The 14,693-nt window shown below is 35.7% G+C and overlaps 1 long non-coding RNA gene across 1 annotated transcript; it reads right to left on the reverse strand.

Annotated features, from left to right (window-relative positions):
- Positions 1-10,034: 10,034 nt before the first annotated feature.
- Positions 10,035-13,292, reverse strand: LOC137408341 (uncharacterized). The gene is made up of 3 exons (XR_010980074.1): positions 13,238-13,292; positions 11,536-11,618; positions 10,035-10,494 (listed from the first exon to the last, which is right to left on the reverse strand). It is a non-coding gene; the product is annotated as an uncharacterized lncRNA (long non-coding RNA).
- Between the last annotated feature and the right edge of the window lie 1,401 nt (positions 13,293-14,693).

Below are 14,693 nucleotides of genomic sequence, written 5' to 3' on the forward strand. Positions count from 1 at the left end.
TAATACCATACCCTGTGTATAATACCATACCCTGTGTATAATACCATACTCTGTGTATAATACCATACTCTGTGTATAATACCATACTCTGTGTATAATACCATACTCTGTGTATAATACCATACTCTGTGTATAATACCATACCCTGTGTATAATACCATACCCTGTGTGCAATACCATACACTGTGAACAATACCATACCGTGTGTATAATACCATACTCTGTGTATAATACCATACTCTGTGTATAATACCATACCCTGTGTATAATACCATACCCTGTGTATAATACCATACTCTGTGTATAATACCATACTCTGTGTATAATACCATACTCTGTGTATAATACCATACTCTGTGTATAATACCATACTCTGTGTATAATACCATACTCTGTGTATAATACCATACCCTGTGTATAATACCATACCCTGTGTATAATACCATACTCTGTGTATAATACCATACCCTGTGTATAATACCATACCCTGTGTATAATACCATACCCTGTGTGCAATACCATACACTGTGAACAATACCATACCGTGTGTATAATACCATACTCTGTGTATAATACCATACTCTGTGTATAATACCATACCCTGTGTATAATACCATACCCTGTGTATAATACCATACTCTGTGTATAATACCATACTCTGTGTATAATACCATACTCTGTGTATAATACCATACTCTGTGTATAATACCATACCCTGTGTATAATACCATACCCGTGTATAATACCATACCCTGTGTATAATACCATACCCTGTGTATAATACCATACTCTGTGTATAATACCATACCCTGTGTATAATACCATACCCGTGTATAATACCATACCCTGTGTATAATACCATACCCTGTGTATAATACCATACCCTGTGTATAATACCATACTCTGTGTATAATACCATACTCTGTGTATAATACCATACTCTGTGTATAATACCATACCCTGTGTATAATACCATACCCTGTGTATAATACCATACTCTGTGTATAATACCATACTCTGTGTATAATACCATACTCTGTGTATAATACCATACTCTGTGTATAATACCATACTCTGTGTATAATACCATACTCTGTGTATAATACCATACCCTGTGTATAATACCATACCCTGTGTATAATACCATACTCTGTGTATAATACCATACTCTGTGTATAATACCATACTCTGTGTATAATACCATACTCTGTGTATAATACCATACCCTGTGTATAATACCATACCCTGTGTATAATACCATACACTGTGTGCAATACCATACACTGTGAACAATACCATACCGTGTGTATAATACCATACTCTGTGTATAATACCATACCCTGTGTATAATACCATACCCTGTGTATAATACCATACTCTGTGTATAATACCATACTCTGTGTATAATACTATACCATGTGTACAATACTATACCGTGTGTATAATACCATACTCTGTGTATAATACCATACTCTGTGTATAATACCATACTCTGTGTATAATACCATACTCTGTGTATAATACTATACTCTGTGTATAATACCATACTCTGTGTATAACACCATACTCTGTGTATAATACCATACTCTGTGTATAATACTATACTCTGTGTATAATACCATACTCTGTGTATAACACCATACTCTGTGTATAATACCATACTCTGTGTATAATACCATACTCTGTGTATAATACCATACCCTGTGTATAATACCATACTCTGTGTATAATACCAAACTCTGTGTATAATACCATACCCTGTGTATAATACTATACTCTGTGTATAATACCATACTCTGTGTATAATACCATACCCTGTGTATAATACCATACTCTGTGTATAATACCATACTCTGTGTATAATACCATACCCTGTGTATAATACCATACTCTGTGTATAATACCATACCCTGTGTATAATACTATACTCTGTGTATAATACCATACTCTGTGTATAATACCATACCCTGTGTATAATACCATACTCTGTGTATAATACCATACTCTGTGTATAATACCATACCCTGTGTATAATACTATACTCTGTGTATAATACCATACTCTGTGTATAATACCATACTCTGTGTATAATACTATACCCTGTGTATAATACCATACCCTGTGTATAATACCATACTCTGTGTATAATACCATACTCTGTGTATAATACCATACTCTGTGTATAATACCATACTCTGTGTATAATACTATACTCTGTGTATAATACCATACCCTGTGTATAATACCATACTCTGTGTATAATACCATACTCTGTGTATAATACCATACCCTGTGTATAATACCATACTCTGTGTATACCATACCATACTCTGTGTATAATACCATACCCTGTGTATAATACCATACTCTGTGTATAATACCATACTCTGTGTATAATACCATACCCTGTGTATAATACTATACTCTGTGTATAATACCATACTCTGTGTATAATACCATACTCTGTGTATAATACTATACCCTGTGTATAATACCATACCCTGTGTATAATACCATACTCTGTGTATAATACCATACTCTGTGTATAATACCATACTCTGTGTATAATACCATACTCTGTGTATAATACTATACTCTGTGTATAATACCATACCCTGTGTATAATACCATACTCTGTGTATAATACCATACTCTGTGTATAATACCATACCCTGTGTATAATACCATACTCTGTGTATAATACCATACTCTGTGTATAATACCATACTCTGTGTATAATACCATACTCTGTGTATAATACTATACTCTGTGTATAATACCATACCCTGTGTATAATACTATACTCTGTGTATAATACCATACTCTGTGTATAATACTATACTCTGTGTATAATACCATACCCTGTGTATAATACCATACTCTGTGTATAATACCATACTCTGTGTATAATACTATACTCTGTGTATAATACCATACTCTGTGTATAACACCATACTCTGTGTATAATACCATACTCTGTGTATAATACTATACCATGTGTACAATACTATACCGTGTGTATAATACCATACTCTGTGTATAATACCATACTCTGTGTATAATACCATACTCTGTGTATAATACCATACCCTGTGTATAATACTATACTCTGTGTATAATACCATACTCTGTGTATAATACCATACCCTGTGTATAATACTATACTCTGTGTATAATACCATACTCTGTGTATAATACCATACCCTGTGTATAACACCATACTCTGTGTATAATACCATACCCTGTGTATAATACCATACTCTGTGTATAATACCATACTCTGTGTATAATACCATACCCTGTGTATAATACTATACCCTGTGTATAATACCATACCCTGTGTATAATACCATACTCTGTGTATAATACCATACTCTGTGTATAATACCATACTCTGTGTATAATACCATACTCTGTGTATAATACCATACCCTGTGTATAATACCATACCCTGTGTATAATACCATACTCTGTGTATAATACCATACTCTGTGTATAATACCATACTCTGTGTATAATACCATACCCTGTGTATAATACCATACCCTGTGTATAATACCATACTCTGTGTATAATACCATACTCTGTGTATAATACCATACTCTGTGTATAATACCATACTCTGTGTATAATACCATACTCTGTGTATAATACCATACCCTGTGTATAATACCATACCCGTGTATAATACCATACCCTGTGTATAATACCATACCCTGTGTATAATACCATACTCTGTGTATAATACCATACCCTGTGTATAATACCATACCCGTGTATAATACCATACCCTGTGTATAATACCATACCCTGTGTATAATACCATACCCTGTGTATAATACCATACTCTGTGTATAATACCATACTCTGTGTATAATACCATACTCTGTGTATAATACCATACCCTGTGTATAATACCATACCCTGTGTATAATACCATACTCTGTGTATAATACCATACTCTGTGTATAATACCATACTCTGTGTATAATACCATACTCTGTGTATAATACCATACTCTGTGTATAATACCATACCCTGTGTATAATACCATACCCGTGTATAATACCATACCCGTGTATAATACCATACCCTGTGTATAATACTATACTCTGTGTATAATACCATACTCTGTGTATAATACCATACTCTGTGTATAATACCATACCCTGTGTATAATACCATACCCTGTGTATAATACCATACCCTGTGTATAATACCATACTCTGTGTATAATACCATACCCTGTGTATAATACCATACTCTGTGTATAATACCATACCCGTGTATAATACCATACCCTGTGTATAATACCATACCCTGTGTATAATACCATACCCTGTGTATAATACCATACTCTGTGTATAATACCATACTCTGTGTATAATACCATACTCTGTGTATAATACCATACCCTGTGTATAATACCATACTCTGTGTATAATACCATACTCTGTGTATAATACCATACCCTGTGTATAATACCATACTCTGTGTATAATACCATACTCTGTGTATAATACCATACTCTGTGTATAATACTATACTCTGTGTATAATACCATACTCTGTGTATAATACCATACTCTGTGTATAATACCATACCCTGTGTATAATACCATACTCTGTGTATAATACCATACTCTGTGTATAATACCATACTCTGTGTATAATACCATACTCTGTGTATAATACTATACCATGTGTACAATACTATACCGTGTGTATAATACCATACCTTGTGTATAATACCATACTCTGTGTATAATACCATACCCTGTGTATAATACCATACTCTGTGTATAATACCATACTCTGTGTATAATACCATACCCTGTGTATAATACCATACTCTGTGTATAATACCATACTCTGTGTATAATACCATACCATGTGTACAATACTATACTATGTGTACAATACCATACCGCATGTCAAACATGGCAGACTAGAGAAACTGCCATTTTGGCGAGTTGAATTTCAGGAATGTCTCATTTAGGTTAGACTGTTCAACCATAATGTCTCCGCAACAAGACCCACAAGGCCTGAGGTAAATGTTACATAGGCCAGGTAAACAGACAGATTGGATAGTTGGGTACATAGATAAGGTTTATATGATAGACAGTCAGGGGGAGCGCAGTTTGCTGGTCATGATATTTTATTGTGCGTGGTTTATCAATATGGCTGCGAAGTACCACTAGTGTTGCAATAGCAATCAACATGCTCCCAGGTGGAGTATTGACCATAAATAGCTTTACCTATTAGCTGATCACACAATAAATGAATTCCTTGTTTTAATTAACTCAATTCCTTCCATAACAGTCATGTACGCAACAAACTTATTTCTGTTTTTTCAGTTAAATCCCAGTGTTTCGACTGCAATTTATCATCATGGCGAGAACCTCCCATTCTGTTATGGCATTTTATACAACTGGGGGAATTTTAATGCTATTAGATGGTTTGGCAACTCACTCTGAATATTTCACCGGTCAGAACTGACAACATGTGTGGTCTAACGGACAGATGTCCCAGCCATTTGATCAAACTCTCATTCGCTTTGTTTGGAGCTGTGCGTTCCAATTGCTGCCCCATTCAGAGCGTAATCACATACCTATAAGCCTCATGTGATCGTGTGATATGCCAGTACACGTCTCTCCTCGTGTTGCCAGACAAATGAAACTACATACATATACTTGTTTTATTTCAAACAGAACTGACTAATTCTGGGTATAACCTTGTTGTTACCTCAGCTCCTATTTAAACAAATAATCTGATTGTTGTGTTGGATAAAAGATAATTAAATGCTACCAACGATTATTTTTAAAGGAACTGTCAAAACAAACATAAGAATTGCTAATAACAAAAAATTATCTTTCAGAATTTCAAAAACCGTTTTATTTAGTTTTGCATAGTTATGACTACACAGGTCTGTATTCTATAAAAAATGGTTTAGGAATGTTTCGCAATTTTCAGTTTGTATTCACACCTGGAGACTTAAATAGAATGCTAATAATCTAATTAAACTGCAGAAGATCTGTCTCCTGACTATCTTTGGTCACAAAGTGTCACGGAACAATTTAGACATAAATAAGGATTATAGCCATTTCTTTCTTTAGCTCATTAATCTTTCTTTTATCTTATTTTTTTTATAATAGTTTTTCCTCTATTTTAATCCCTTCAATTGAGGCTGGCTGTTGCTTTTTATGATCTGACATTAATCTAACAATTATCAGTTGTTGAAATGTTCCATTACGTAACAATATGATATGTAATATGAGGCCATTTTGGTAGCAGTCCAGTATGTAAGATGAACCCATGTTGGTAGCAGTCAGGTACGTAAGATGAAGCCATTTTGGTAGCAGTCAGGTACGTAAGATGAAGCCATTTTGGTAGCAGTCAGGTACGTAAGATGAAGCCATTTTGTTAGCAGTCAGGTACGTAAGATGAAGCCATTTTGATAACAGTCAGATACGTAAGATGAAGCCATTTTGGTAACAGTCAGGTACATAAGATGAAGCCATTTTGGTAGCAGTCACGTACGTAAGATGAAGCCATTTTGGTAGCAGTCAGGTACATAAGATGAAGCTATTTTGGTAGCAGTCCGGTATGTAATATGAACCCATGTTGGTAGCAGTCAGGTACGTAAGATGAAGCCATTTTGGTAGCAGTCAGGTACGTAAGATGAAGCCATTTTGGTAGCAGTCAGGTACGTAAGATGAAGCCATTTTGGTAGCAGTCAGGTACGTAATATGAACCCATGTTGGTAGCAGTCAGGTACGTAAGATGAAGCCATTTTGGTAGTAGTCAGATATGTACACAGTGTGAGACATGTCAACTATGTATATTTATGTATAAAAGCTCTGAACCCAGTCATCCTCACCAGCCTGCTAAAGACTTCCCACCTCACCAATATCTTACCAATATCCAATACCAACATCTGTCTAGTGGCTCTCTATTCCTGAGTAAAGTGGGTCACAGCTACAAGAAAAGCTTGGCATGGCACTAAACGGTACGTTTAATCTGAATAATGGTTTATGACACAAATTGAATGGAGTTAAGGGAGGTTAGGGGGTGGCTATCCAAAAAAGAGACAGGTAGGAAGAAAAACAAAAAAGCGGGAAGTTACACGGCAGTGATGCATGGAGATGGCTTGTAACAGATGGTACAGAGAGGAGAGCGCATGATGAAAGAATATGGCTTGCACTGTCCGCGTATATCATGAATACATAATAAGCTACCAGGTTGGTTTGATCGGCGGTGGGGAAGTGACCGCCGTAAGCACGCGCAAGCGCTCGCGAGTGTCTCTGCGCCACTTCTACCAACCATCTTCATGTGCTGGTATTTTATGAACTTTGACTCATGTCACTTATAGAAACATTTTGACTCGTTTAAACTGCTATATATGTTTATTTTTGTTTGCTGTATCCATCTCTTGTCACTAGAGGTGGATACAGCAATACTCACCTCATGTCACCAGACACGATAAATGTCTGTCATAAGTCTAAACTCGTACATGCATTATTATTGCTATTAGTATTGCTATTATTGGCAGTATAGAGGGTGAAAGATTTTATTGAAGACTAATACTATAGTCAGCATAAAAAAAAGAAACATATACAATAGGAAACAATAAGATGTTATAAGATGTGGTTCACCTTGAGTTTCATGGAAGATAGATAGGGGTGTTAATTAGTTATGACCACGCAGTTTTACAGCCATATGCAGGTAGCCAACAAATAAATTATTATTTTATTAAATGCAAACATCCAACATGTTTGGTCGATTGTTCGTGTTGATACGCAAAAAGTTTTCTCAAGAGACAAAGAAATGCATGGGACTTCCTATAGGGCTGTTAGGAAGTTGCAACTCATGAAATTGTAGGAGCATTGCATCGAACAATTGTATATCGAACCGGAAGAGTGCTTTTTTGTTTATGTGTTAATTTTTAGTTGGTTAATGTTAACATATTGCTCTGTTCAAGTGGAGCGGTTTAACAAATTTAACAAGTTAACTAGGCTGTCTTGGCTCGAGAGCATCCTCAATGCACTTGTTTAGTTACTGTTGTTCTGGCTGAAGCTGGATAACTTTATGGGTGTGTTACCGGTGTGAGTATAGGAGAACCTTTGACCTCTGTTTTCTACCTATATATGAGCAATCTTTTTTGTGCTAATCAATAGTCATATTTTACAATGTTTTCCTGCAAGGTACCACAGCAAGTAAACTAACTAAAAAGCGATGTACAGCAAAAAAATAAAAAAGAACGCAAAGAAATTATAGTCTAACTAAAAAAGCTAGTGAATAGTCTAACTAATATAATAATGTTGGAGCTGAATGCATAAAATATGTAAAACGCAAGCTTGAGGATTCATATGAGTATTGTTTGGAGCCCCAAAGTATCAAAGCCCCAAAGTATCTCTTTGGGCCTTGATGTGTCAGTATCCTGTTTTGGAGAAGTTGCCATAATGGAGAGGCTGATGAACTTGTGCAGTAGCCTTGTTTTTACTGGTCAATGCTGATCTTGCAGTTTGCTATCTGAAAAGCAAAGATCTGCGCTAAATATTTTTTGGCTACATCAAAGAAATTTAGGGTTATATTCCATTGTTATACTATTTCATTTCTTACATTCCTTAGCTGTTTTTATAAATCTTTATTATATAACTTATATATATATATCTTGATTTTGTTGAATACGAGAACTTAAAAGCATCCATTCTGTTATTTGTCTACCAAATATTCAAATTTTTAATTTTTAATCTGAAACTCTTGTGATACTCTTGGCATTCGCTAAAGCTAATCCTCTGCAGCTTGTTGGAAAGTATGAACTGCCACATCTGGGTGAGTAGCGATGCCAATTGGGACAGACCAGTGATGGTATCTAAGAACTCCATCAGACAGTTTGCCAGCTGACACGAGACACTTGGCTGTATATCTCTTTTGAATTGATGAGCGGATGAGTGCAGTATTGTTTGGGTACAAGGTGTCTGAGAACCTTGTTTTCTGGGTATTCTGTTGCCTGGGTACACTGTTATCTGGATACGCTGTGGTATAGGTACGCTGTTGTATAAGTACCCCCTTGCCGGGGTACACCATTGTCGGAGCGTGCTGTTATTTAGGTACACTGAGGCTTGAAGCTGCTGTGTAATTGTTCAAACAATTTGATAAAACATAAACATGGGAAAATTTAGATGCATCATTAAGAAGCGGCGTGATTTTTGGGTACACTAGTAGCTCAGTGCAGTATTACATGGGTACACTAGTAGTTCAGCGCAGTATTACATGGGTACACTAGTAGTTCAGCGCAGTATTGAATAAGCTCATGATTAAATGAGTGTACAATTAGCCCAGTGCAGTATTGCATGGGTACATTATTAAGACAGGCACACTCCTTGCTCAGTGCAGCATTAACTGGGCACACAATTAACTCAGTACAGTATTGAGTGCCACATCATTGTACTGCTGTGAATAAATAATTTAGTTCGCCACAGAATGTTTGAGAGGCTTGGTCTACTAACAAACGATCTTGATAAATATTATATTTACTATTATACAGAAATGCCATTGTATGGGCACACCATTGTATGAATACACTGTTGTATGAATACACTATTCTATGAGTATGCTATTGCATTGCTACATGATCATATAAACACACCATTGGACACACCTTTGTATGAGCATATTATTGGAGATACACTACTGTATGTGTATACTATTGCATGGGTACATGATTGTATGGGTAGGTTATTGCATGAGTATATAATCATATGGGTACATGGTTGTATGGGCACACCATTGCATGCAAAAACGATTGTACGGGTGTGTTATTGTGTAGACACACTATTAAATGTGTATGCCACCGCATTGGTACATGATTGTATGGAAGTATTATTGTATGGAAATGCTATTGTATGGGTGTGTTGTTGTATTTTCTAGGTATGCTACTGTATAAGTACATAATTCGTTGAATAGCATCTTGAATAAATGATTAGTGATTTGGTTGGAAAATCTTTTGTGAAATTTGTTAATAAGCGTCAGTTTGAAAAATGCGAGTTTTTATTTTAAAAATTTAATTTTAAAACTCTGCAGTTGTCTTGTGAGGCAACTAGAAAATAAAAGTTAATATAGGTTTGCACCTAGCTTGGTACACGGCGGAGTTGCGAGACCTTGCATAATAAATCCTCTCTGAAACCATTATAAATGTTACAATATCAAGTACGGCACAATAGTTGTGTGATTTCTGAATGCAAAAGAATACAAGATAAAACTAAAAAAATATGCAAATAGAAAAATAGATTGCGAAATATTGAAGCTAGTGTTGAAAGGCGAAGAAGTAATGTTAGGCTGCTCCGCCATAAACTGGCATCTTCCACTCGATACATTTTGGGGAGAGCTTGTACTCGCAAACTCTTGTATCAGGGTCTCTTGGGTCAGTCCAGTAGCAAAATCTTTTTGGCTCCAGCATCACGGCTGAGTATCTCGCACAGTACCTGTACGGCTACAAGAAAACAGGAAACCAAATATGATTGGTTGATACTTGATACAACTGCGATCGCTACATACAGGAGTGCAATTACATTTGGTCATTTGGTATGACAGATCTAACGGAGGGATGCAATTTCAAATAACAATGTATTCGCCAAGTATACGAGCAGCCAAACTGGCTAAAGCGACCAATCAGAGCCGCAGAATCTAGAATTACCATTAGCTGAACTCACATCTGGCAACTGACTCTGTTTATAAAAAATTATGGCAAAAGGTTGCCTAAACGCCGTTGTTAACATTTTTTTCAAAGAATTAGACTGATTCAAGCAGTACCATTGGCTAGCTCGCAACCAACCATCTGGTGGGAAGATTCGAGTCCGTCGTTAGAATGATTGTCATTGATTGACATGCATCCTGGTGCCAATAATCCACCCGCTCATTCTACTACACCTTTGGTTTTTTGTAAATTTACCATTCATTAACATGAATCCCACAAATACTCCAAACAAGCATATCCTTCGGTCTGTATATTTTAATTTTTTGTCACTTAAGTTCCTACGCATTATTTAACAATAACAATGCTTTAAGGTTCCTGCTCTATTTACTGAATGGGATTGAAAACGTTTTTCGCGTTTGCGTAATAAACAGTCGTCTCTGGTAATGAGGCGATGATGGGCTGGTGACAGCTCTAGGCAGGTGAGATAATAGGTGGGAGATAGCGACGCATGGTACAAATGGCACGGATTGATACAATATATAGCTTAATTAATCTCAGAATGCTAACACCCTGACATGAATAATAACAGCTCTTCATTTCTAACAAAACCAATAATAAAGGATCACTTTACGCCGGGCAGATGAATTAAATAGTGTAATTTATGTTGGCAAATCACCATGGTTACCTAATCACAAAATTCATGAATACACCAGGAGGCTTCGAATATAATATTTATGTGATTATTGAGACGTGATATGATAACCCATTTTAGCTATACGTTTCTAGAGCTTACATGACTTTATAATATGCTGCGGTTCATGTCATATGTATACTCACCCCTAAGGCTTGCACTTGGGTACCACAGGCTATCAGTAGAAGGATGAGCAACACTTTGCTATTCATCATGCGCTTGTATTATTCTGTAAGGATATAGAAAGGAGATGATCAGAAATATTAGAGATAGGTCTGCAAAGTAGAATAGTAGGTATCAGGCCAGCCACATGCAGCACAATGCTCAATATGTAAGCAGGAAAGTTGATCAGAATGTTCTTTACTAAGGGCCTAAGGCTAGATTGTAGTTTCAGTTGATACTGCAGCCACTATTAGTGTAGCTCTGAAACCATACTGATATGGATAGATAGATAATAGATACTAATAGATACAAACGATTTTCATTGCAGCTCAACTCATTTGAATTACTGACTCATTTGACAGAGCAGCAAAACAGTAGCCTATACCCCAGTGCATCTGATAGAAGCTTAAAGTTACCTTTCCTAGATATATATCTGTGAAGACTTGCAGCAGGTAAGAGAAGTGCTTTAGGCTAATACTGCTTGTTATACAAACACAGTCTAGTAGTAGATCACTAGAGGCTTGTGTACACAACCTCTTTGTTACGAGTACTAAGCCACCAGCGGTGTCTCACCGTCGATAGTCGAGATAGTGTATTATTATAGCTTTGTCATTCCCACGTCATAGACTAATTACTGTGCATGTGAACAATGTTAGAGGAATTAGAGAGCATGCGTAAATAGGCAGCACTGGTCTAGGGCACCTGCCCTCTATGACAGATAGTCAACTAAGTCTAGGAGGCCTACAATATAAATAGACCTGTCAAAAATTAATCATAACATTAAGCACTGTGTTCTTTTTTCAGAAAAATGAGTGAATGCTTTCCAACATTTTTTACCAGGAAATACAGGAATATTCCAAATTACGACATCTTTAGATTTGTGTTTAAATCTTTTGTCAATTAAGTTATCAGTACACCTTCTTTTAGCATTAATTTACAGACATGATGCTTCGAGCTGTGCAGGGAAATGAAAACAATTTTTTTGAGCGCTTCCACTAGAGGATATACTCGTATACGGCGATCATTGTAATTATTAATTTGACCACTTAAAGATTTTCATATCCTTCATCATTTTTGGCATAATTTCACATTTTTCTATCTCAGAACGATGCATATTATTTCTATTTGAGAGGCAAGATTTGTAGGGACTGCGTCTGTCGCCAAAAGTATTCTAACAAAATATGATCTATTTATTTGGCAACAAATTTATGCTGTCATGTGATTGACAATAAGAGCTGACCAACTAAGTATTTAAGACGCTACTAATACTCCTAAGGTAACAAATTTACTTCTAAATAGTTACACGTGTACATATGCTCAACAATCATGTTGATTTGGTCTATTTTATTGACAAATGTGAACTTAGTTTTTATAGGGTTTTTTGTAATATGCAGATACCACTGTTACACCAAAACCAGACTAAAAGGCAAATATCAGTTTATATTTAATAACTTTAATACATAGAACATTCTTAGCTTTCCATGGAAGCGCATAAATAACGTGTTTATTTTAAGCCGTTCCGTAGTTACGATCAGCGCTGTAATAAAACATTTTCTTGAAGCTTGATGCAACAAACAATTCATTGAAACATTAAAAAGTAATCTTTAAAACTACTGTTTTCAAAATTAAAATGAGGGTTAAAAATTACCAAAAGTTTTGCGGATGAATTGAAGACGAGTGACTTACCTTAGAATTGAAAAGGGCTTGCTTTGGCTCTCTGTGTCTTGTGTATGAAGGGATCTACGTTTCTGTGTTATATACCCATGAGAATCCAGTCAACCATATCCAAGCCAGGCATAGTTGACAATTCCTCACTTGTTTCACACAACTGTACTCTCTGCTCCTGTTTCCTTGATGAGTCATTCGGTGAACTATTTGCTGGCAGCTGCGACTCAACTGATAGATTACTTCCTTAAGTCTCTTCAAGTCATTCTTATGAAACAAGCAGGAATTTTAATTTATGAGATTTTTTGTTATGATATCAGCAGAAATAATTAAGCATTCGAGATAAAATCTGGATCCAATTTTATGTGATATATACATAAGTAAGCTTGGGCTTGTTCTATATCGGGTGTTGCATATTAAGTATGTCCTGATTGTCCTTCACAATGTTTATCTCCCAGTTCGTGAAGAACTACATGTCCTTCGTAATAAAATCTGCACTTTTACTCTACAAACTGCCAAGATCTAACTGATTGTTAGTAAGGAGCGACTGTAAAATAAGCATACCTATGTTCAGATTACACTGTAAGATATCGCATAGCAAAAAGAACAAGAAGAACGATTTATTAAGAATGATGCATCGCTGTTGACCTTAGCAATCATTGCCAGCTGGACATCTACAGTATTTGATAATCATCGCCTTGTTATAACAACACTGCTTTGACATTTTTTAAGAAAGTCACTCATTTCCACAAGCCATGCAATGGCCGCGGTTTTATTTATCTTGTCAGTCATTCGTACTCTGTCTAAAATTAACAATTTCATCCGGTGTCTGCATTCAAGGTTTATTCTTTATACACTCTACCTAATATAATGATATAATTGACCTTCAATGTTTAAAATAGAAAATGTGCCTTTTGGCTAATGTTTTGCGTCACATATACCAAGTTGTGTTTGGCAAAGTTTATGCTTTGACATGAATCATGTTATCATAATTTTTGTATAAAATAACCATTTTTAATTATAAAAAGTCAGTTTTACCCAAGATTGCTATATGCGCAATGTATTAAAGTTGTGACGCATTAGAACTGTACATTGTATAATGTACAGGGTATGGTGTACAGTGTATGATGTACAGCGTATGGTGTACAATGTATGATGTACAATGTTTGTACAGTGTATGTTAGGGTGTATGATGTACAGTATATGTACAGTGTATGATTTACAGAGTATGATGTACAGTATATAATGTACAGTGTATGATGTACAGTGTATGTTACATTATATAATGTACAGTGTATGTTATAGTATATAATGTACAGTGTATAATGTACAGTCTATGTACGGCGTGTGTACAGTGTATGATGTACAGTATACGCACAGCGTATGTACAAAGCAATGCAAGAGTTATTACTGCATTTAGCAGTTTGAAATGCGCACTAGAAACACTCCCACTGTATACAGCACTGCGTACTGTACA

This window comes from Watersipora subatra, chromosome 11, assembly GCF_963576615.1.
Source record: "Watersipora subatra chromosome 11, tzWatSuba1.1, whole genome shotgun sequence".
NCBI lineage: Eukaryota > Metazoa > Bryozoa > Gymnolaemata > Cheilostomatida > Watersiporidae > Watersipora > Watersipora subatra.